The following is a 21,437-nucleotide window of genomic DNA, read 5'->3' on the forward strand; positions in this document are numbered from 1 at the left end:
AGTAGTGTAATTGGCAGAAAATATAAATAAAATAGTTGCACTTGGACTTTTAGCATTTTTCATTCTCAAATTATAACAGCTCAGAAGTGGTAGTCGGATGCAGCAAATTGAAGTACTTTATTACACTGAAGGAAACAACTCCAATGTCATGATGAACATCCTCTTATCATTAGTCGTGTGCTCTGAATCATTCACCAGGAAATGCTGATGGATATTTGCCATACACACACATACTCATTGCAGAAATCAAAATCATATTTCTGGAGGTGTATTTCCTTAGCAGCAGCTTGGCTTACAATTGAGACTGGATACAATTGGAAAGGAAGCTGAAATGTTTTCTCTGGAACACCAGAGACTGAGGCGGGATCAGATAAAAGTTTATAAGATTAAAAGAGGCACAGATAGATTAGACAGGGAGTATCTGTTTCCCGTGGTTGAAATGTCAAATACCAAAGGGCAGGCATCTAGAGTGAGAAGGCATGGGTTCAAGTGGCACATGAGAGGTAGGCTTTTGACTCAGAGAGTTGTGGATGACTGGAATGCATTGTTCTTACGAGCTCTTAACAGATCTTTACTTACCAAACGGTTACCTGCTGTGTTCTGGACAGCTATGTGGGAATATGCATCTCAGACTTTCGCACATATTTTCCTGTGAATTGACAAGAAACAAAGAACAGAGAATTCAGCTTGCAGCTCCGTTATCTCAGACTATTGACTTTGTTGCCCATGGAAGAATTCCACGGCATGCTTTCTGGAGTGCTGTTGCACTGAAAAGGGTTCAGGTATGAGGACAGGTGACAGAAAATAGTTGAGAGAATAACACACGCCAATCCTCATGGAGGGATCAGAAATTAAATGAGGGAGCTAAGTTCCTGGGTGTGAAAATATCCGAGGACCTAACCTGGACCCAACATATTTATGCTGTTGTAAAGAAGGTATTTCGGCGGCTATATTTCAATAGAAATTTGAGTAGATTTTGAATGTCACCAAAAACGCTATACTTTCTTGGAAGCTTGACAAAATTTGACATGTTAGCTGAAACATTTACAAATTTCCACAGTTGTATGTTAGAGAGTATATTGACTGGTTTTCTCGTGGCCTGATATGGAAGCATCAATGCCATTGTACGGAAAAGCCTGTCAGTAGTAGTAAATATGGCCCAGTCCGTCATTGGTAAACCAAACCCACTAATCCCTCCTACCTACACCATGTCCAAATCCCTCCATCTTCCTGCATCAGATCACCTCTCAGTCTCTGGAGTTGCAGTGAAAACAACTATTTTATTACCCCTCTTGTGATAGTACACACCCTTTAACTGAGGCAGCATCCTGGTAAACATACTCTGCACCCTCTACAGAGCCTCCACATCCTTCCAAGTGTGGGGCCACCAGAACTTTATGCAGTGATCCTGACGTGGCCCAACGAGAGTTTTACCAAGTTGGAACATGAATTTTGAACTCAGTACTTCGACAAATAAATGAAAGCATTCTGTAAGCTTCTCTGAAGCAACATATCAACCTGTGTAGCTACTTTCAACTAGCAATGAATGGGGATGCCATGATCTCTGCTCAGCAACACTCTAAAAGACCTTGTCCATAACAGAGTTCTGTCTCTTTGCATTTGCCCTGCAGAGTTGCAGTTCCTCACATTTCTCTGGGTCAAATTCCATCTGCCATTTCTCAGCCTATATCTGCAATTGATCTATATTTTGTTGTATTTATTGCCACTCCCTTGTACTATCCACAGCTCCGTCAATCCTGGTATCATCTGCTAATTTACTAATGAATCCATCTACATTTTCATCCAGGACATCTAGAGACATTACAAATAGCAGAGGTCCCATAATAGATCGCTGTGAAACTCCACTAATCGAAGACCTCCAGCTCCAATGTTTTCCTTCAACCACTCCTCCTGTCTCTTATGCGAAAGCCAGTACTGACTCCAAACAGCCAATTCCCTGCCAACCACATGCATCTGAATTTTCCGGATTACCATCCAAAAAGACTTTGCCCAGCGCCTGAGTAAAATCAATGTAGATACATGCACTGCCTACCCTTATCAAGCTCTATGTAAATAGCTTCTATTTGGATAAACAAGTTTGCCAAAAATAATCAATTGAAGGTGACCATGAACAAACAGGTCCTGACTCAGTGTCGTCAGTTGGGGGTCGTATGTCCACACTGTCCCTGGGATCAAATCCACATATTTAGACATCAAAGTTAACACTATTGCTGCCAGAAGAAGTGAGAAACAAGATACACTTAAACATCATCCATAACATTTCCAACCTGTTGAACCCATTTCCCTGCAATTTAGTGAAAGACTGTCTATAGCCGTAGTTATGTGACTTGTCAGGACCTCAGTCCGAGCATGATTCAGCTGTACCCTGTCCAATCAAATCATCTCCATTCCTCCCCAAAAGTGGGACCAAAGTATCATGAATATCAGCAATCTTCCTCCAGTCTTTGAGGCACACTTTTAACTCCCTAATCTAATTGATCCTGTAACAAGCGCACGCACTTTACATAACAATGCAGAGTATATTAACCTTTTGATTCTGATTCCTATATTTATTTCTTAGCTGCTTAGCAGTCACTTTTCAGTGGTTATCCTATTTGCTGGACTCACCTGGACCAGGACCACTGATCATTTTTTTTCTCCCACCCCAAATTCCTCCGCAGTTCAGATGTGATGCCCCAAATCTATTAGTTACTTATTTATTGAGATGCAAGATGGAACAAGGACTTCCATCCCCTCAAGCTGCGCCACCTAGTAAACCAAGGTACAAGCTGTGTAATCACAGGACAATTTGTAATGATCAATTCCCAAGCCTATCGGTCTTTGAACCGTGAAAAGAAACTCGATCAGTCGGGAATATCCCAAGCTTTCCACTCAGTGGATGTAAAGAGACTCCGAGCATGATGGGACTGGAATTGTTCTCCAAACTCCGGAACGTCCCAGTCGCCCCACTCTTTGAGAAATGTGAAAGGCAGAAGATAGGAAACAAGGGGCTAGGTAATCAGACTTTAGTGGTAGGGACGATGTTGGAGTTGATTGTAAAGGGTGTGGTTTAGAGATTCTGGAAGGCACGAATAGCTTGTCAGAGGCATGGTTTCCTTGAGAAAACCTTGCCTGACTAATCTGTTGGAATTCTTTGAAGAAAGAAAAAAAAATAAGATACGCAAATATGTTGATGTTGTGTCGATGTAGATACGTTGATGTTGTGGACATAGATTTTCAGAAGGCTTTTCACAAGCTGCCACACTGTAACACTATAACACTATAACAAACTATAAACCCATGGTATTATAGAAAAGATACCAGCACGGATTCAAGAAGTGCTGATTGGCAGGAGGAAAAGAGCGGGGAGAAAGGGATCCTTTTCTGATTCATTACCCTGACTATTGGTGTTCCTCATGGGTTTGTGTTGTGACCAATTTTTTTTTTATTATTATTATATGAGAATGATTTGAGTGATGGGATTGATGGACCTGATGGAATTGATGGCCTTGTTGCAAAGTTTGCAGACGATACAAACATAAGTGAATCGGCAGGTAGATTTGAAAGAATAGGGAAGATACAGAAGAATTCGATACATTAAGGGAATGGTCAAATAAGTGGCAGATGAATCCAATGTTGAGAGGTTTATGGTTGTAAACTTTGTTAGAAGAAATGAAAGTTTTACTGCTTTCTAAATGGAAATAAAACATAAAAATCTGAAGTGCAAAAGCATTTGGGATTCCTGTGCAGCATTTGAAAACTTAATTTGTTGGTTGATTCTGTGGTCAGGAAGGTAAATGCCGTGTAAAATTTTATTTCAAGAGAATCAGAATATAAAACCGAGGATTGAATGTCTTGTAATATGAAGAGCATTTAGAACATAGAACATGGAAAACTTCCAGCACAATGCAGGTCCTTTGGCCCACAATGGTTTACAGAACATTTTTTTGAATTTATAATTTACCCCGGATTACACATAGCCCTCTATTTTTTCTAAACTCCATGTTCCATCCCAGGAGTCTCTTCAAATACCCTATTGTATCCACCTGCACCATTCCACAAACTCATCACTCACTGCTTAAAATACTTACCCCTGACATCTCCTCTGTATCTACTTCCAAACACCTTCAAAATGTGCCCTCACACATTAGCCTTTTCAGCCCTGGGATAAGACCTCTGACTATCTGCACAAACAAAGCCCCTGATCATCTTATACACCTCTATTATGACACCACTCATCCTTCGTTGTCTGAGAAGAAAAGGACAAGATCATTCAATCTATTCTCAATGGGCATGCTCCTCACTACCGGGACCATCCTCGTAAATCTCCTCTGCACCCTCTCTGTAGTCTCCACATTCTTCCTTTTGTGCAGCGACCAGAACTGGACACAGTATTCCAAGTGGGGTCTGACAGGCGTACTATATAGCTGCAATATTAACCTCTCGGCTCTTGATCTCAATCCCACAGTTGGTGAAGGCCAATGCACCGTATGTCTCATCAACCACAGTCAAACTGAACAGCAGCTTTGAGTGTCTTATGGACTTGGACCCTCTGTTCCTCTGTACAGACAACCAAATAAAGAAATGTTCCTCCAAACCATGGTGCACTCAGAAAACATATACCCACAAAGCACAGCACATAAAACACACCATTATCACAAATAAATGGCTAAAATAAAATTCACAATACATGCAGTGGGCAGCACGGGTGAATTGTAAAGAGTAAACAGTAAACAATAAACAGCTCACATTGCTCGTGATGAGACCTTGGTGGTGCGAGGATATTTATTAGGTTCTCAGCCTGAGGGAAGAAGCTGTTACCCAGTCTGGCAGTCGTAGACCTGATGCTCCAGCATTTAATTCCTAAAGATTGTGGGTGTCAAAGAGATTGGCGGATGTGTGGTACGAGACCTGAACAAATTCAACTTTGTTATTTCACTAATGCTGCCCTCAAACGTTGTTAACATTCATTCTGTCTTTGTTCCTTGAGCGTGTCCTGACAACCAGCCAGTCCAGAATTCTTGTTGTCATGGAGAATGGCTGAGAACAGAAGCAGTTCTTGCAGTCTCCATTTCTCTAAGTTCATCTTTCTCCATCTTTATCACTCATCATTCTCTCAAAATCTACATTATGCAAGCTGTCCTCTTACTACAATTTTTCTCTGGAGAACCTGCTCAGAATGGCCTAGGACAATTAATCTGGGTATGTTCCCATCTTGGCCCACAGACACTTCATAACGCCAGTCCATGGGGTTAATTCAGTATTAAGCCCGAAAGCTGAGTGCTGCTTACTATATATAAAGTCACACTCGATAACGGAGTCAGCTCACAGGGGAGCTGGAAGCACCAGTGACAGTAGATCAGTTTGACAATTGATCCTCTGCACTGGTTTGCCAGCTGACTGCACATCAGCTGGACTCGAAGAGCACAGGGCCAGTTCCAGAGCGAGCTGCTGCTCTGCTGACATCGGCAATCAATGAGGAGCTTTTTCCACAAACTCAGTGTTAAAGATTCATCGGCTGAAAACACATGTCCACTATTACAAAAAGAAAATAATCTGAACTACTTAATAAAATAGATTTGGAGAAATATACTGCACAGAAAACAGGCACTTCGGCCAAACACATCCACGCTGAGCAAGTTACCTGAATGAGCTTCTTATTTGCCCTCAATGACCCTCTAAACCTTTCTAATCAATGCACATGTCCAAATGTCTTCTAAATGGTAAAAACATGTCTATTAACTTAGTTTGTACTTAGTAAATCTGAGATGAATTTAGCCAGGGGATTTCCCAGCTTGTGAACTGGGAAGATCTGTGAAATGTCACTCTCTCTTTTTGCACTCTATGGAAAGTCCATGGTGGAGCACAGGGGCCGTCTGTTGAGTCCAATGCAGGACTTACAGTTGTCCAGTTATGGGGATTTCCCTCCACAGATACGTATTAGTCGCAATTAGAGATCAGACTTGACATCTATTGCACAAAGACCAGCTCGTTCAATTCATACAAAGTCTGCAGGGTAACATAGTATTCCTCAGCTGACGAGAAATAAATCTCAATAATTTATTCACGATGCCTGATGACCTACCTTTTTCCCTTCAGGAGCTGGGGTTTGGATTCAAAGATATTAAGTGTAAAGTGCTGACCACTGATTTGCTACGTGGAAGTGGGTGAGATGCTTCTGCATTGACAGAAAAGCTGACGTCATCCTGTTACATATTCCGGCAACAATGAATATATGTTCGGCAAGGGGTTCTGTATAACAAATAACACGTTTATTAAACACAGAAAACAAACCCCCCCAAAAGTAACCAAACACTAACGTAACCGGAAACAGCTGCTGTGCGGCAGCTCAAACAGTCCTTAAAGCGATATTGCAAAAACAGTTCTTGAAAGTAGTATTGCCAAAAGTTCGATATGCTCACAGTTCAGCTAAAAGGAGAGACTTTATAAGACTATTTAAATTTTCTTTCACGTCGCTTCACTTCCATACCCGATGTCGAACTTCTCCCACGACGAATTTACAAAATGGAACGGCTTAAAGGCACTGACCTTTCCTTTATCACACTGTCCTCAATCTCCGGCTTTCCCGCAGAGATTAACACGTGAACAGTCCACGAAATCCTTTCGATTAAGGATTAAATAAGGTCGAACCCGTTTCACCGTCGAAATAGATCCTCCTCGATCTTCGATCTTCACTCTCCACTGATTTCGGAACTAGCAGTATTTCAAGAACCTGCTGGCAATGATCTTTTAAACTTTTGGCATTTGATAAAACTTCAACCTTCAGCTAAACTGCGTCATCCCATTAAATCACGCAGTGGCATGAAATCAACTTGACAAATCCAGCCACGAGCTGCCCCTCCTCACAGGGTGGGGTCTTCCTTTTATAACCAGTAAAAAAAAACTGTCACATGATCTCTACTGGCGGGAAAATGACGTCATTTCACCATCACAAGACCATTACCTCAAGTCCAGTACAGCTTCAACCCCTGTCAAGTGACAAGGGTACCACTGTCATGTCACGAGTACGTAACCATCCATTCGTGGAATATACTGTTTTTAACTTTCCATTTGTTTTACAGTACCCAGTGAAAAACATCCACTTCATGTGACAGAAGCCATAACAGATCATAAGTCTGTTGGTTATTCAAACTTTATCTGGAGACCTAATAGAGAAATCCCATCCTTACCCATTCTGGTTTTTCATCACTCTCATCCCTACATCTAGACTCCTGACTCTTATCTGCCTCCTGACAAGCCTTTTGATAGTATCAAGTCTCCAGGAGCTTGTCAGGACGGGGACAGGATTGGACCCGAATGCAGAACGCAGGCACTGAAGTACTAGGGGTAGGACAGGATGGGGATGCCGTGGCATGCAGGGGCTTATGCAGGCGGGGCTGGATCCCCGATTTCGTGATAGGGCAGGAGGATCCCAGAGCTCGTGGCGGGCCGCATGGATCCCGGGCAGGGCCACCTCCCAGGCTAAAAACACGGAGGCATCTGCAAGGAGCGGACACCTGGGCAGGTGCGGGGCACAACCCTTAGTGAGCAATGGGTGGAAAGGGCAGAATCCCCACCGGGCAGCGGCAGTCCAGCCGGGCCTGCCTGAGGGAGGCAAGGAATCAGAAGAAAGCTGCGTCCAGCGTGAGCAGTAGGGCTACCGTGATACACCGGTTTATTGGGAAGGGCAACCAACAGCGTGACAGCGCAGGCAAGGCGACTAAGGCGGAACAGCGGGACCAGCGCACACGAGAGAAGCAGTGGAACAAGTCCAACCGGACAGAACATATGCAGAAGAGGCCGGCAACAGGGCAAAACAGGATTCCGAGCAGGCCGGCAACCAGGGAAAGAGCAGAATTCAGAGCCGGCAGCCCAGGTACAGATCGGGTTAAACCGGCTTCGGAGTAGGACAACCCACACCCAGGCTCAGTCCCCGAGTCCCTTATAAACACCTGCCCCCTATTAGGCTACAGCTGTCCCTCCTTAAGTCAAGACGATCCAATGGCTGCGGGTGACAGGAGGGCTGGCTGGAGGAAGAGAAGAATGCTTAGATTCATGGTACTTTGCTTCCACTATTGCGGAAGGATGGAGATGATTTGATTGGACAGGTTCCAGCTGAAACATGCTAGGTCTGAAGTCCTGACAAATCACATAACTAGGGCTGTGGACAGTATTTCAATAAATAGCAGGGAAGTGGGTTCAACAGATTGGAATTGGAATGTTTTTATTATTGCCATAGGTACCGCAATAGTGAATGTTTTTGCATGTATACCCTTGAGACAAATCAAATCATATCGTTACACAGTGTAATGAGGTAGGATAAGGTAAAACATTAATAATGCAGAAGGTGTAGAATAATGTGCAGAATAATTACAATAGAATTAAGGAAAAGTATGGATGAAATAATAGCATCCATGACATCACTGACGAGCGCTGCCTCAAAAAGGCAGCATCCATCATGAAGGACCACCACCACCCAGGACATGCCTTCTTCCCATTTCTACCATCATGGAGGAGGTACAGGAGCCTGAAGGCACACACTCAATAGTTCAGCGACAGCCTCTTCCCATCTGACATCGGATTTCTTACTTATTTAACTTTTTTATACTATTTTTATAGAAATCTAACTGTGATTTACTGGTTTTATTATAATGTATTACGATGTACTTCTCGAGCATAACACATTTCAAGACATATAGCAGTGATATTAAACCTAATTCTTTTTGTGAATATTAAAGAGGATACAAAGAGTACTTTTACAGATGTATAAACAGTAAAAGAGAGTGTAGAATGGATATTGGACCTCTGGGAAATGACACTGGAGAAGTTGTCAGACACACTGAAACGGCAGAGAACTGTACACGTACTTTGTGTCAGTCTCCAATGTTTTCCGACATGAAGAGATGCCAGAAATTGAAGCCTGGGCGGCATTGAGTATCATCACTTTTAATAAGGAGATATTGCTTGGAGAGTTGTAAATCCTGACGGTGGATGGACAAGACATCACGGATTCGCAAAAAGAGGCTGAAGCGATTGTGAAGGCATTCACAGTGCAAGAATAATTAGTCAGGAATTGCTCCCCGTGACCGGGAAATCACAAATGTCACTCTACTCCTGAGGAACACAGGAAGGAAAAAGATAGGAAATTATTGGTTGCTGACCAAGATTGCAGTGGACGGTGCAATTTGAGAGTCCATGCTACGGATGAGGTATAAGTGCATCTTGGTTCTTACTTCTCCTAACAGTAAGAGTGTTCACTTTGATTGTGTAAATATGTGGATTTCATCTCCAGGCACAGTGAGTATATAAGATCCCCATTTGAATACACTAAGATATGAACTGTTTGTTCATAGTCACAGTGCATTGATTACTCTTCACAAACATGTTTATCCAAATATTTGCGCCATTGCAAAATACTCCATTTGAGGTTGTTCCCCTCCCTGAATCACAATATATAGGGGACAACCACCGAAATCTGATACAGCAGCTCAAAGAAAGCAACTTCGATTTCTTCGTTACAGGTAAATCTGATTTGTCTGAGTCTTTCTGAAATAATTATTGACAAGCATTAAATGGAGATGGCTTCATTGGTAAATTGGCAGATGATGAAACAATTGATGGAGCTGTGGATAGTGTGGAGAACTGGCAATAAATACAGCAAAATGTAGATCAATTGCAGATATAGGCTGGGAAATGGCAAATGGAATTTGACCCAGATAAATGTGACGAATTGCACCTCAGTAAGGCAAACGCAAGACAGAACACTGTTATGGGCAAGGTCCTTTGGTGTTGCTGAGCAGAGAGATCATGGCATCCTAGTTCATTGCTAGTTGTAAGTAGCTACACAAGTTGGTATGTTGTTTAGAAATAGGCGTACAACATGCTTGCATTTATTATTCAAATAATTTAGCTCAATTCTCATGTTCCTACTTTGTAAGACTCTCGTTGGGCCACATCTGGATGACTGCATACAGTACTGGTCGCCCCACACTTGGAAGGATGTGGAGGCGTTGGAGAGGGTGAAGAATATGTTTACCAGGATGCTGCTTCATTTAGAGGGTGTGTGCTATCACAGGAGGCGTAATAAAATGTTGTTTCCACTGGAGCTCCAAAGGCTGAGGGGTAATCTGATAGAGGATTGCAGGAAGATGGAGGGTATGGACATGGTATAGGCAGGAAGGATTAGTGTTTGGGTGTTTTTGATTTGCTTTATAGCTAGTTCATCACAACATTGTGGCCCTAATGGCCTGCTGTTGTGCTGTACTCTTCATTGTTCTATGTTCTCCTTAGTTCTCAAAGCATTTTCATAGCAAACTGACCCATTTGACAGTTACCTTGTAGCTGTTGGTTAAATCCTTTGCGATTTACAATTTGCTATTTCTAAACTCAAGGTAAAGATTCCAATTAGAATTTTAAATCTCTCACAATATCATTAGACATGTTGGCTCCTAAACTACACAAGCAGCAATGACGTTAAATTAGTTTCGACATTCCATGTTCATGAGATGTTCTTCTGCACACCATTGATTTAACATGTGGTAATTTGAGTTAATAGCACCTTTCTGTCACCTTAAACAGTCTGACATATCACAGAAACAAATATTTTCACCCATAGAACTGCCAAAGATCAGATGACTTATCTTTAAACGCTGGAATCTCTTGTACATGAAAGTCGCTGAAGGTTCTGAGATTCTCAAACCACCCTGCCTGGCACATGTGATCAATCCATGGTCAAGGTCACTAAGATCTCATTTCTCTTCTATGCTGATGTTTGGTCTCAACAGCAAATGAATCTCTTGACCATTCCTGCATGCTTTTATGCATTAAGTTACATCGAAAATTTTGGATGATGAGATATCGGCACTAACAAGTGTAGTGGGATGTACGGGTGTCCATAATAAAGTGGCCACTGAATGTATTATGCTCTGATTGGGCTGTCCTGAACCATTTCTCTGTCACTGAGGTATTTTAGAAGTAGAGTTTCTGATAAATTGAAAAAACAGCATCCAATCTCACTCATGCAGCAACGTTACGACAATGTGATTGATAATGACACTGATAGAAAGGACAAGGACTGAACACCAGGGAGAACTTGCCCATCTTTTCCAAGGTACATGGAAATCACTCAAGAGGCTTTAACATCTCTGTCTGGATTGCTTCAGAGCTGCATTGAAATAGCATCCTAGAATTTGAACTGTTCACAAGATTGGACCTTGAACCCATTCTATAGACTCAAGGGAAGAATCACACCACCTGGTCACACTTGACACTGATACGAACTCAGCATAAAAACAACTTTAGGGAAATGGAAAACAATCAGCTCAGCAAAGGCAGCAGTACAGGAACTTGCAGCTCATACGGAATGGAATCTAAATTCAAACTCTCTGTGATTAAAGAAGAGAATAGTAATTTTAATGTTATTCTATCTACAATTGAAGGGTGTTCTAAAGTAGTCTTCAAGGCTACTAGAGTCTGTACTTCTGCAGATAATCTATTACCTTGTGACAGGTATCTGATTGTACAAGACAATATGTGGGAACTGAATTCAGCACAGATATACTATAGCCTATTGTTGAACACACACAACTTAAAACTACAAAAATACAGTATTGCCTTTAAAACTGAACTGATTTACTGTCCCAGCTATCCAACGATAAGTCATTCTTGTCCTATAGAAGGATGTCTGTATTCACTTTACCTGTATTCTCAGTTTTCTGAAATATTCTACCTCTCAATTTGTAGTTTCCAAAAGTCATAGGAGCAGAATTAGGCCATTTAAACCCAAAGGGTTTGCCCCACCATTCCATTTTGGCTGATTTATTATCCCTCTCAACCTCATTTGCTTCCCCTGGTCAGGAACCTTTCACAAACATACTAATGAATAATCTATCAATCTCCACTTTACACATCCCCAATCACTTAGCTTCACAGCTGTCTGTGGCAAGCAATTCCAAAGATTCACCACCTTCTGGCTCGAGAAATCCCTCCTCATCCCTGTTGTAAAGGGACATACTTCTACTCCAAGGCTGTACCGTCTGGTCCCAAACTCCACCACCACAAAATACATCCTCTCTACTTCAACTCTATCTAGGTCTTTCAATATCCATAAGCTTTCAATGTCCTTCTTTTCTCTTTACCAGAGCTATCAAAAGTGAGATACCTTCCTCCAGATAATGGCCTTCCAAAAAACACTTGTCGTCCTGGTGTTTCTCCTGCTGCTTGTTAACACTGAGTTTTCCAAAGCCCAAATGTCCAGTCGTCATGAAACCAGATTAAACAGTAATGCAGAGGGAATTTCTTCACAGGTAGGATTGTCTTACCTCCACTTCTTTAACAGTGTTCATTGTTGAATTTTCTTTACAGATATACAACCAAACGAAACAACATTCCTCTACAACGTGCTCCAACCACAGAACATTGATCGCACAAAGCACATAAAACTAAATATTGTCAAAAATAAGTGAATAAAATATAATTCACAATGCATGCAGTGTGCAGCACATTAAAAAAAACAACTAACAGTAAAGAGCTCACTGTCTTGTGATGAGAGGTCGGGAGTGGCAGGGCATTCATTGGTTTTGTAACCTAATGAAAGAAGCTATTACCCAGTCTAGCAGTCATAGTTCTCAAGCCAGTGCCTCCTTCCCGATGATTATAGGTCAAAGAGATTGGGAGATATGTGCCAGGGATCCTCAATGATGCTTTGGGATTTGACTAAATCAAATGTGTCAGATCATTAATATTCCAAACAACATTTTATTTAAAGTCAAACATCTATTTTTTGATATAATGAACATACTGAAATGCAATAAAAAAACATTAATTTTTCCAAGTCAAATTGAGTTTATTCTTATTATCATAAGTTCAGTGAGGTACGGATTCAGTACCAAGGAAAATTTGCATGCAGCAACATCACAAAGATGAAGGGACAGACAGCACACAGAATATAGATTATGCATTAGCTCTTCCTTAAGTCATGCCATATGCAATAAAGTCGATTTGCCATCATGAGTATATATTTTCAGAAGTTAATTGGCTGGAATAGTAATGAATGGGAGATTGGTTTGACTAGACAAAATAGATGAATGTCACTTGAGGCAGGCATCCCCAACAGGGCTGAAAACATTGTCAATTACAATTTCCCACGAGACGTTACTCACGGACAGTTATAGAAAATCGGGTTGGTCTTGCAATGGAAATGTTCCCATGATAGTTCAGGGTTTATTCATCGAGAAGATACTTTGATTGATGCACCAGTTGGGTGGGAGGTGGACGGGGTAATATTTTGGTAATATTTTCTGAGGAGCTGACTGGTCAAACTAAACAGTGAGAACTGGTGCCGAATACTTTCCTGTGTTCAATGGTGGGTGAGGTTCACCAATGACGGACTGGGCCATATTTAGTACTTATTACAGGCTTTTCCGTACAATGGCATTGATGCTTCCATATCAGGCCAAGATGAAACCAGTCAATAAACTCTCTAACAGACATCTGTAGAAATTTGTTAATGTTTCAGATAATAATTCAAATTTTGTCAAGCTTCCAAGAAAGCATAGCATTTTTGGTGACATTCCAAATCTCCTCAAATTCCTATTGAAATATAGCCGCCGTCTCACCTTCTTTACAGCTGTATCAATATGTTGGGTCCAGGTTAGCTCCTCGGACATACTGGCCCCCAGGAACTTTAAATGGCTCCCTCACTGCATTTCTGATCCCTCCATGAGGATTGGTGTGTGTCATTCACACAACTATAATGTGTCATCTGTCCTCATACCCGAACTCTATATTCTCAAACCCGACCTCCGGAAAACACGGTGAGGAATTCTTCCATGGGCAAGAAAGTCAATGGTCTGAGATAACTGAGCTGCAAGTTGAATTCACAATTCTTTGTTTCTTGTCAATTCACAGGAAAATATGAGCGAAAGTCTGAGAAGCAGATTCCGAACATACAACAGGTGACTTTGTGGTTTGTTAGAAGTAAAGGTCTGTTAAGATCTATTAAGAACTGTGCATTCCAGTGATCCACCACTCTCTGAATAAAAAAAAAACCCTACGCCTCACATGCCCTTTGAACACACGCCTTCTCACTTTAAATGCCTGCCCTTTGATATTTGACATTTCAACCCCGGGAATCAGATACTCCCTGTCTACTCTATCTATGCCTCTTTTAAACTTATAAACCTTCATCGGAATTCCCCTCAGGCTATGGTGCTCCAGAGGAAACAACTCACCGTCCTTTCCAATTGTATCCAGTCTCAATTGTAAGCTAAGCTTTCGCTGAGGAAATACAGCTCCAGAAATATGATTTTTATTTCTGCATGTGTGTGTGTGGCAAATATCCATCGACATTTCCTGGTACATGCTTCAGAGCATCGACTGATGATAAGAGGGTGTTCACCATGACACTGGAGTAAACTCTAGATGTCACATTCTCCTGTGTAGTAAAGGACTTCAATTTGCTGCATCCTACTACAAGTTCTGAGTTATCATAATTCAAAAATGAGCAATGCTAAAAGTTCACGTGCAACGGTTGTATTTATATTTTCTGCCCATTACACTACTGGTGTTTTTGGCAGCAATAAAGGTCTTCCTTCTCTGGCTGTGTTCAGTGCTTCCTTCATCATGTCAGTGTTACGCCTGTGACAATAGACAATAGGTGCAGTAGACCATTCGGCCCTACAAGCCTGCACCGCCATTTTGAAATCATGGCTGATCAATTACTATCAATACCCTGTTCCTGCTTTGTCCCCATATCTCTTGATTCCCTTATTCATGATACCTATCTAGCTCCTTCTTGAAAGCATCCAGAGAATTGGTCTCCACTATCTTCCAAGGCAGTGCATTCCAGACCCCCACAACTCTCTGGGAGAAGAAGCTTTTCCTTAACTCTGTCCTAAATGACCTACCCCTTATTCTCAAACCATGCCCTCTGGTACTGGTCTCTCCCATCATCTGGAACATATTTCCTGCCTCTATCTAGTCCAATCTCTTAATAATCTTACATGCTTCAATCAGTTCCCCTCTCAATCTCCTTAATTCCAGCGTGTACAAGCCCAGTCTCTCTAACCTCTCTGCGTAAGACAGTCCAGACACCCCAGGAATTAACCTCGTGAATCTACGCTGCACTTTCTCTACAGCCAGGATGTCCTTCCTTAACCCTGAAGACCAAAACTGTACACAATACTCCAGGTGAGGTCTCACCAGGGCTCTGTACAAATGCAAGAGGATTTCCTTGCTCTTGTACTCAATTCCCTTTGCAATAAAGGCCAACATTCCATTAGCCTTCTTCACTGCCTGCTGCACTTGCTCATTCACTTTCAGTGACTGATGAACAAGGACTCCGAGATCTCTTTGTATTTCTCCCTTACCCAACTCTAAACCGTTCAGATAATAATCTACCTTCCTGTTCTTACTCCCAAAGTGGATAACCTCACACTTATTCACATTAAACGCCATCTGCCTAGTATCTGCCCACTCACCCAGCCTATCTAAGTCACCCTGAATTCTCCTAACATCCTCATCACATGTCGTACTGCCATCCAGCTTAGTATCATCAGCAAATTTGCTGATGTTATTTTTTATGTCTTCATCCAAATCATTAACGTAAGTGGTGAACAGCTGTGGTCCCAATACCGTGCCCTGTGGCACCCCACTAGTCACCCCCTGCCATTCCGAGAAACACCCATTCACACCTACACTTTGCTTTCTATCTGCCAACCAGTGTTCTATCCATGTCAATGTCTTCCCCCTGATGCCATGAGCTTTGATTTTACCCACCAATCTTCTACGTGGGACCTTATCAAATGCCTTCTGAAAATCAAGGTACACTACATCCACTGCATCTCCCCCGTCTAACTTCCTGGTTACATCCTCGAAAAACTCCAACAGATTAGTCAAGCATGATTTACCCTTGGTAAATCCATGCTGGCTTGGCCCAATCCTATCACTGCTATCTAGATATGCCACAATTTTATCCTTAATAATGGACTCCAGCATCTTTCCCACCACCGATGTCAGGCCGACAGGTCGATAGTTCTCTGTTTTCTCCCTCTTCCTTTTTGAGAAATGCAAGATCGCTATTAAGGCAGGGTAGGAGACCCAGGAAATGAGTGAGATAAGTTTGGAATGTCCTGGCCCCCAGCGATACAACGCCACGGAAAAGGTCATTGTTTCTTGGAGGCGGAATTGTGTATTGAGTACTCTGCTTCATGGAAGCCCTCAGGCAATGTGGGCAGGTTAGGGGATGGCATCATTCCACCCTGAGTGACATCTGAGACCCTATGAGTGGGGATAAAAGAGGGTCTGGGGAACAGCTCCTTGAGACGCACCAGAAGAAAGGCTAGAACTCCTGTAACAGCGTAATAGTGAAAGCCGGCGGAAAATCCCACGTAGAAATATAGAAATATAAAACCATAAATAATTAAATAATAATAAATTATGCCAAGTGGAAGTAATCAGTGATTCAAAGTCATTTTATTCGTGACAACATTAATTCGTTATCAGCTAAGCACTGTTTCTGAGTTTAGTCTATTCATTTACTATATTAATAATTCACATGTCAAGACAAGACAAGGTAAAGGAGCAGAAGTAGGCCATTCGGCCCCTTGAGTCCGCTCCGCCACTTCACCATGAGCTTAAGTATTCTCCCATCTCCAATTTCCGACTTTTTCCCCATATTCCTTGATACCCTGACTAATTAGATTCTCATCAATCTCCTCCTTAAACACCCTCAATTATTGGGCCTCCACACTGCATGTGGCAAAGAATTCCATAATTTCACGACCATGATGCCTCAAACAGAATTACAGGACAATGAGTTCCAATCAATTTGTAATCAATGCCCACATTACACAATAATCCGTTTTGCTTTGGTATCATACTACAAACTTTCTCAATGTTTCTGTTGACATGTCACTCATTAAGTGAATACCAAATCGTCAGTCCTGTTGAAGTGCTTTGAAGTGCTTTGTAATTTAATTAAAATTGTCATTTGATAACGTATATTGATAACTTTCAACAAAAGTAATCAGTCTATAATATTAGCTAAGCAGAGTCTGCTGTGTCACATATCGGGGAATATTTCTGTTCTCTTGATAAAACTAGATCTATGTAAAGGCAACAAAGGAACACATTATGAACTTTAATTAATATTGTATAATACAATAGTTGTATCTAGTCTCAATTGTAAGCCAAGCTGACACTGAGGAAATACAGCTCCAGAAATAATATTTTTATTTCTGCAAGGAGTATGGGTGTGTGGCAAATATCAAGCAGCATTTCCTGGTGCATGATTCAGAGCACACGACTGATGATAAGAGGATGTTCACCACGACATTGGAGTAAACTCCAGATGTCTCTTTCTTCTGTGCAGTAAAGGAATTAAATTTTCTGCATCCTACTACAAGTTCTGAGTTATCATAATTCGAAAACGAACAATGCTGAAAGTCAAATGCAACTGTTCTATTTATATTTTCTGCCCATTACACTACCGGTGTTTTTGGCAGCAATAAAGGTCTTCCTCTCTGGTTGTGTCCAGGGCTTCCTTCATCATGTCAGTACTTCCACTTAGCTTTCTCTACTGTCTAGTATGCATTTCATGTGGAGACTCAGGAAAACAGTTACACTCAGATGTAGAATTATTCTTTATTGCGTTTCCAGACCAGTTTTGATTTACCAGTCTGAATTTTTATTGCTAAACTGAAACCCTGAACGGGCAGGACCCATGGACATCTCTTCGCCTGGCCTCTACTTATTTACCTGTTCGGTATGGCTGATACTACCAAGAGCTAAAGCAGAAGGCCCTGACTCCAGACAACATAGAACTCAGGGTCATTGAGGCACATGGTCCTTCAAACCTGATGACATGTCTGTGGTCTTCTTGCAGCCCTTTATTTATTGCCATCCCTTATTTCAAGCATTGGCACAATTTAACATTCATCATAATCCACTTCCTCTTGTTCCAAACCTTTATGTGTCAGGTTTTTTTTTATCCTATTCAATATTAATCATTTGTTGTATTCCAGGTTTTAAGGTACTATGCTTTCAGTAACAAATGAATATTTCTGAACTTGTGTTGTAGATGGCGAGCTGGCCAAAAGGAACGAGCACTCCCAGCAATGATCCATCGGAAGGAATTCAGTCTGCCAGAAACTTCAGTCAGACAGACAGACTGAACGACATACTTTATTGATCCCGAAGGAAATTGGCTCTCGTTACATTCACACTAAGCAGGAATTGTGTAGAAATATAGCAATATTTAACTAGAAATAATTAAATAATTATAAATTATGCCAAGCAGAAATAATCAGTGATTCATAGTCACTTTATTTGTGACAACATTAATTCGTCATGAGCTAAGTACTGTCTCTGTTATAGTCTATTCGTTTACTCTATTAATAATTCATATTACATTTCAAGCAAGGTAAAGGTGCAGAAGGAGGCCATTCGACCCATTGAGTCTGCTCTGCCACTCCACCATGAGCTGAACTATTCTCCCATCTAGATCCAATTTCCGACTTTTTCCCCATATCCCTTGATACACTGACTAATTAGATACCTATCAATCTCCTCCTTAAGCACCTTCAATGATTGGGCCTCCACACTGTATGTGGCAACGAATTCCATAATTCCACCACCATCTGGCTAAAAATATGTACCTTTTGCGATAATTTGATGAGAATGCCAGTAGGATAGATAAAGGGGATGCAGTGTATTTTGTATATCTGGGCGTTAAGAAGTCCTTTGACACAAGTGCCACACAGAAGGCTGCGTATTTAATTAAGAGCCCATGATATTACAAGAATGTTACTAACATGGGTAGTACATTGGCTGATTGGTAGGAGGCAGCGAGTGGGAATAAATGGATCCTGTTCTGGTTGGCTGCCAGTGGCTAGTGGTGATCCGCAGGGTTCCTATGGGGCCACTTATTTTTATGCTGTATATAATGACTTAGATGAAGGAATAGATGGTTTTCCTGCCAGGTTTGCAGATATTAGGAATATTGGTGGAGGGACATGAAATGTTGAGGAAACAGATATGATAGAAACATAGAAACACGGAACTACTGCACAATACAGGCCCTCCAGCCTACAAAGCTGTGCCGAACATGTCCTTACCTTAGAAATTTTGCATTATGCCGATGACCTTTTGCTTTATATTCCTAATGTTGAGACTTTATTAGCTATCGTACATTCTTTTGTCTCCTGTTTTAGTCAGTATTCAGGATAAGAGTGAACTTTTTCTATTGAATCATTTAGTATCAATTAATACTAACCTTCCTTTTAAAATTGTAAGAAATAAACTTACTTATTTGGATGGAACAATTACTAAGAACCATAAATAGTTATTTAAAGAAAATTTGGGCCTGGGACCCCAAGATCCCTCTGATCCTCCTCACTGCCAAGAGTCTAGGCATTAACTCTACATTCTGCCATCATATTTGACCTACCAAAATGAACCAGGCCACACTTATCTGGGTTGAACTTCATCTACCATTTCTCAGCCCAGTTTTGCATCTTATTAATGCCTCATCTCATTAAATTACCTCGTCTCAGTCATTTATAAAAATCACGAAGAGTTGGAGTCCCAGAATAGATCCCTGAGGCACAACACTGGACTCTGGCCTCCATGCAGAATATGACCCGTCTCCAAGCACATTTTGCCTTCTTGGGCTAAGTCAGTTCAGGATCCACAAAGCAATGTCTCCTTGGATCCCATGTATCCTTACTTTCTCATGGGGTTGAGGAGGAGATAAAACAAAGGATCATCAGTGATTGAATGGCAGAGCTGATTCAATGGGCCCGATTATCTCATTCTGCTCTTATGTCATATGGTCTTAAATAAGTATGTCTAAAATTAATTATTTATAATAATTTTGTGTTTAATGGGGACAATCTCAAGAGCACAGATATTAGGTATGGTGAATAAATGTTGCCAATATCAGTAGTAACCACTTCCAGTCTTACAATAAATGCTAATGAAGAACACATTGTATGTATGTTTCATTGATTGTTAATTATTATTACAAGTGTTGCACTATTTCACATTTCTTTAACACACATTATACAGTGTTGAACTTCTATTGGCTGGAACTTTTGGTAGTGACACTATGTTTCTGACCTTGTGCTGTTGATCAGTTTTAACCCAGATGCTCACTGTAACTTGCGGAGAAGATATTCCTGATGTCACTTTCAGGGTCTATGGTGCAGCTGTCTGAAAAAAAATGAACAGCACAAATGTCATTATTGTAATCGACATACGGCAACATACATCATCTCCAATAACTATATGATTTTCACTCCAATGGAAGAACTGCAGGAACGAGACTGCAGGATTTTCTGGGATTTGAAATCAGATGCTGTCATTCTCGTAAATGCTTATGTAGTGTTCTCACACAGCTGTAAAATAACTCTGAACTAAACACCAAGCATAAACCAATCAATGAGGCGGTCCCAGTAAGATTAACCATTTACTGTTCACTCTTCCACATTAAGGTATGGTGAAAACTGTTGATAAAACAATACAAAAAATATACTGTATTTGTTTCCTTCTTGACATCACATTTACATCATAAACACTTGCAAAAGTAAAACTACAACAACAATCTTACATTAAAGTGCAACATACAGTCAGAATCTACCCACGCCATCGACTGGCTTTAAATACACTTCAACACAAACTATCCGCAACTCTTTAAATAACAAAAAACATAAACTTTATCAATCATCATTACTTTTAACAGAATCAGCGTTAACATTTTTAATTCAACATATCGATTATCTCATGAACTTAGGGCGTTGATTCACTAATGTTTCTAGTGCGTAGAAAGAAAACTTTTCTCGCGCTGATACTGTACACATAAGCCCCCTCCCTCCTGTTTCTCCAAACCGGTATTCTCCCACAACACACGGCGTAACTGGGAGTGACGTCATCGCATGCCGCTATATATCACAGAAAACGAATTTACTTTAAACAACCTTAACTTTAACTAGAAATTGATAACAAACAAATTACTAAAGCAAAAGTATAATAAACTAAACAAATGCCTTAAAGGCAACACAGCTTAAGATCTCAAATGACTGCTCCGAAGATAAAATAATTGGTTATTTGGGGAAAGAAATAAGTATATATAATAAAGTTATTACGAACTCCGTGGAGCATGTGGGGATCTTCAGATATACAGGCACTCTCGCTTTCTTTCTTTTTTTTTCATTTTCTTTTTTTTCTGTAGGGTTGTTAGAGGGGAGGGGCTAAGGGTATATTTGTTTTTCTTTCTGTAATTATTTGAAAACGCAATAAAAAACGTTTTAAAAAGAGGATCATTAAAAAAGGTCATTTAGTACAGAGTTAAGGAAAAACTTCTTCTGCAAGAGAGTTGTGGGGGTCTGGAATGCACTGCCTCGGAAGGTAGTGGAGGCCAATTCTCTGGATGCTTTCAA

At 41.0% G+C, this 21,437-nt stretch overlaps 2 long non-coding RNA genes across 6 annotated transcripts in view; one reads left to right on the forward strand and one right to left on the reverse strand.

Moving 5' to 3' along the window:
* Window positions 1–21,437, reverse strand: part of LOC132386741 (uncharacterized) — a 52,121-nt gene that overhangs the window by 20,694 nt on the left and 9,990 nt on the right. For 2 of the 5 annotated variants that reach the window (XR_009509643.1, XR_009509644.1), the window contains exons 2-3: window positions 20,119–20,211; window positions 580–649 (exon numbers count right to left, since the gene is read on the reverse strand). This is a non-coding gene — a long non-coding RNA (uncharacterized LOC132386741). Of the gene's footprint in view, window positions 1–579; window positions 650–4,749; window positions 5,002–6,085; window positions 6,121–12,320; window positions 12,344–20,118; window positions 20,212–21,437 lie in introns of those variants that run through there. The other 3 variants (XR_009509646.1, XR_009509645.1, XR_009509647.1) reach the window with 3 other exon arrangements.
* LOC132386742 (uncharacterized) lies at window positions 9,492–20,204 on the forward strand. Its single transcript, XR_009509648.1, has 4 exons — window positions 9,492–9,521; window positions 12,141–12,305; window positions 13,909–13,955; window positions 18,080–20,204. It is a non-coding gene; the product is annotated as an uncharacterized LOC132386742 (long non-coding RNA).

Source organism: Hypanus sabinus, unplaced genomic scaffold (genome assembly GCF_030144855.1).
Source record: "Hypanus sabinus isolate sHypSab1 unplaced genomic scaffold, sHypSab1.hap1 scaffold_1288, whole genome shotgun sequence".
Taxonomy (NCBI): domain Eukaryota; kingdom Metazoa; phylum Chordata; class Chondrichthyes; order Myliobatiformes; family Dasyatidae; genus Hypanus; species Hypanus sabinus.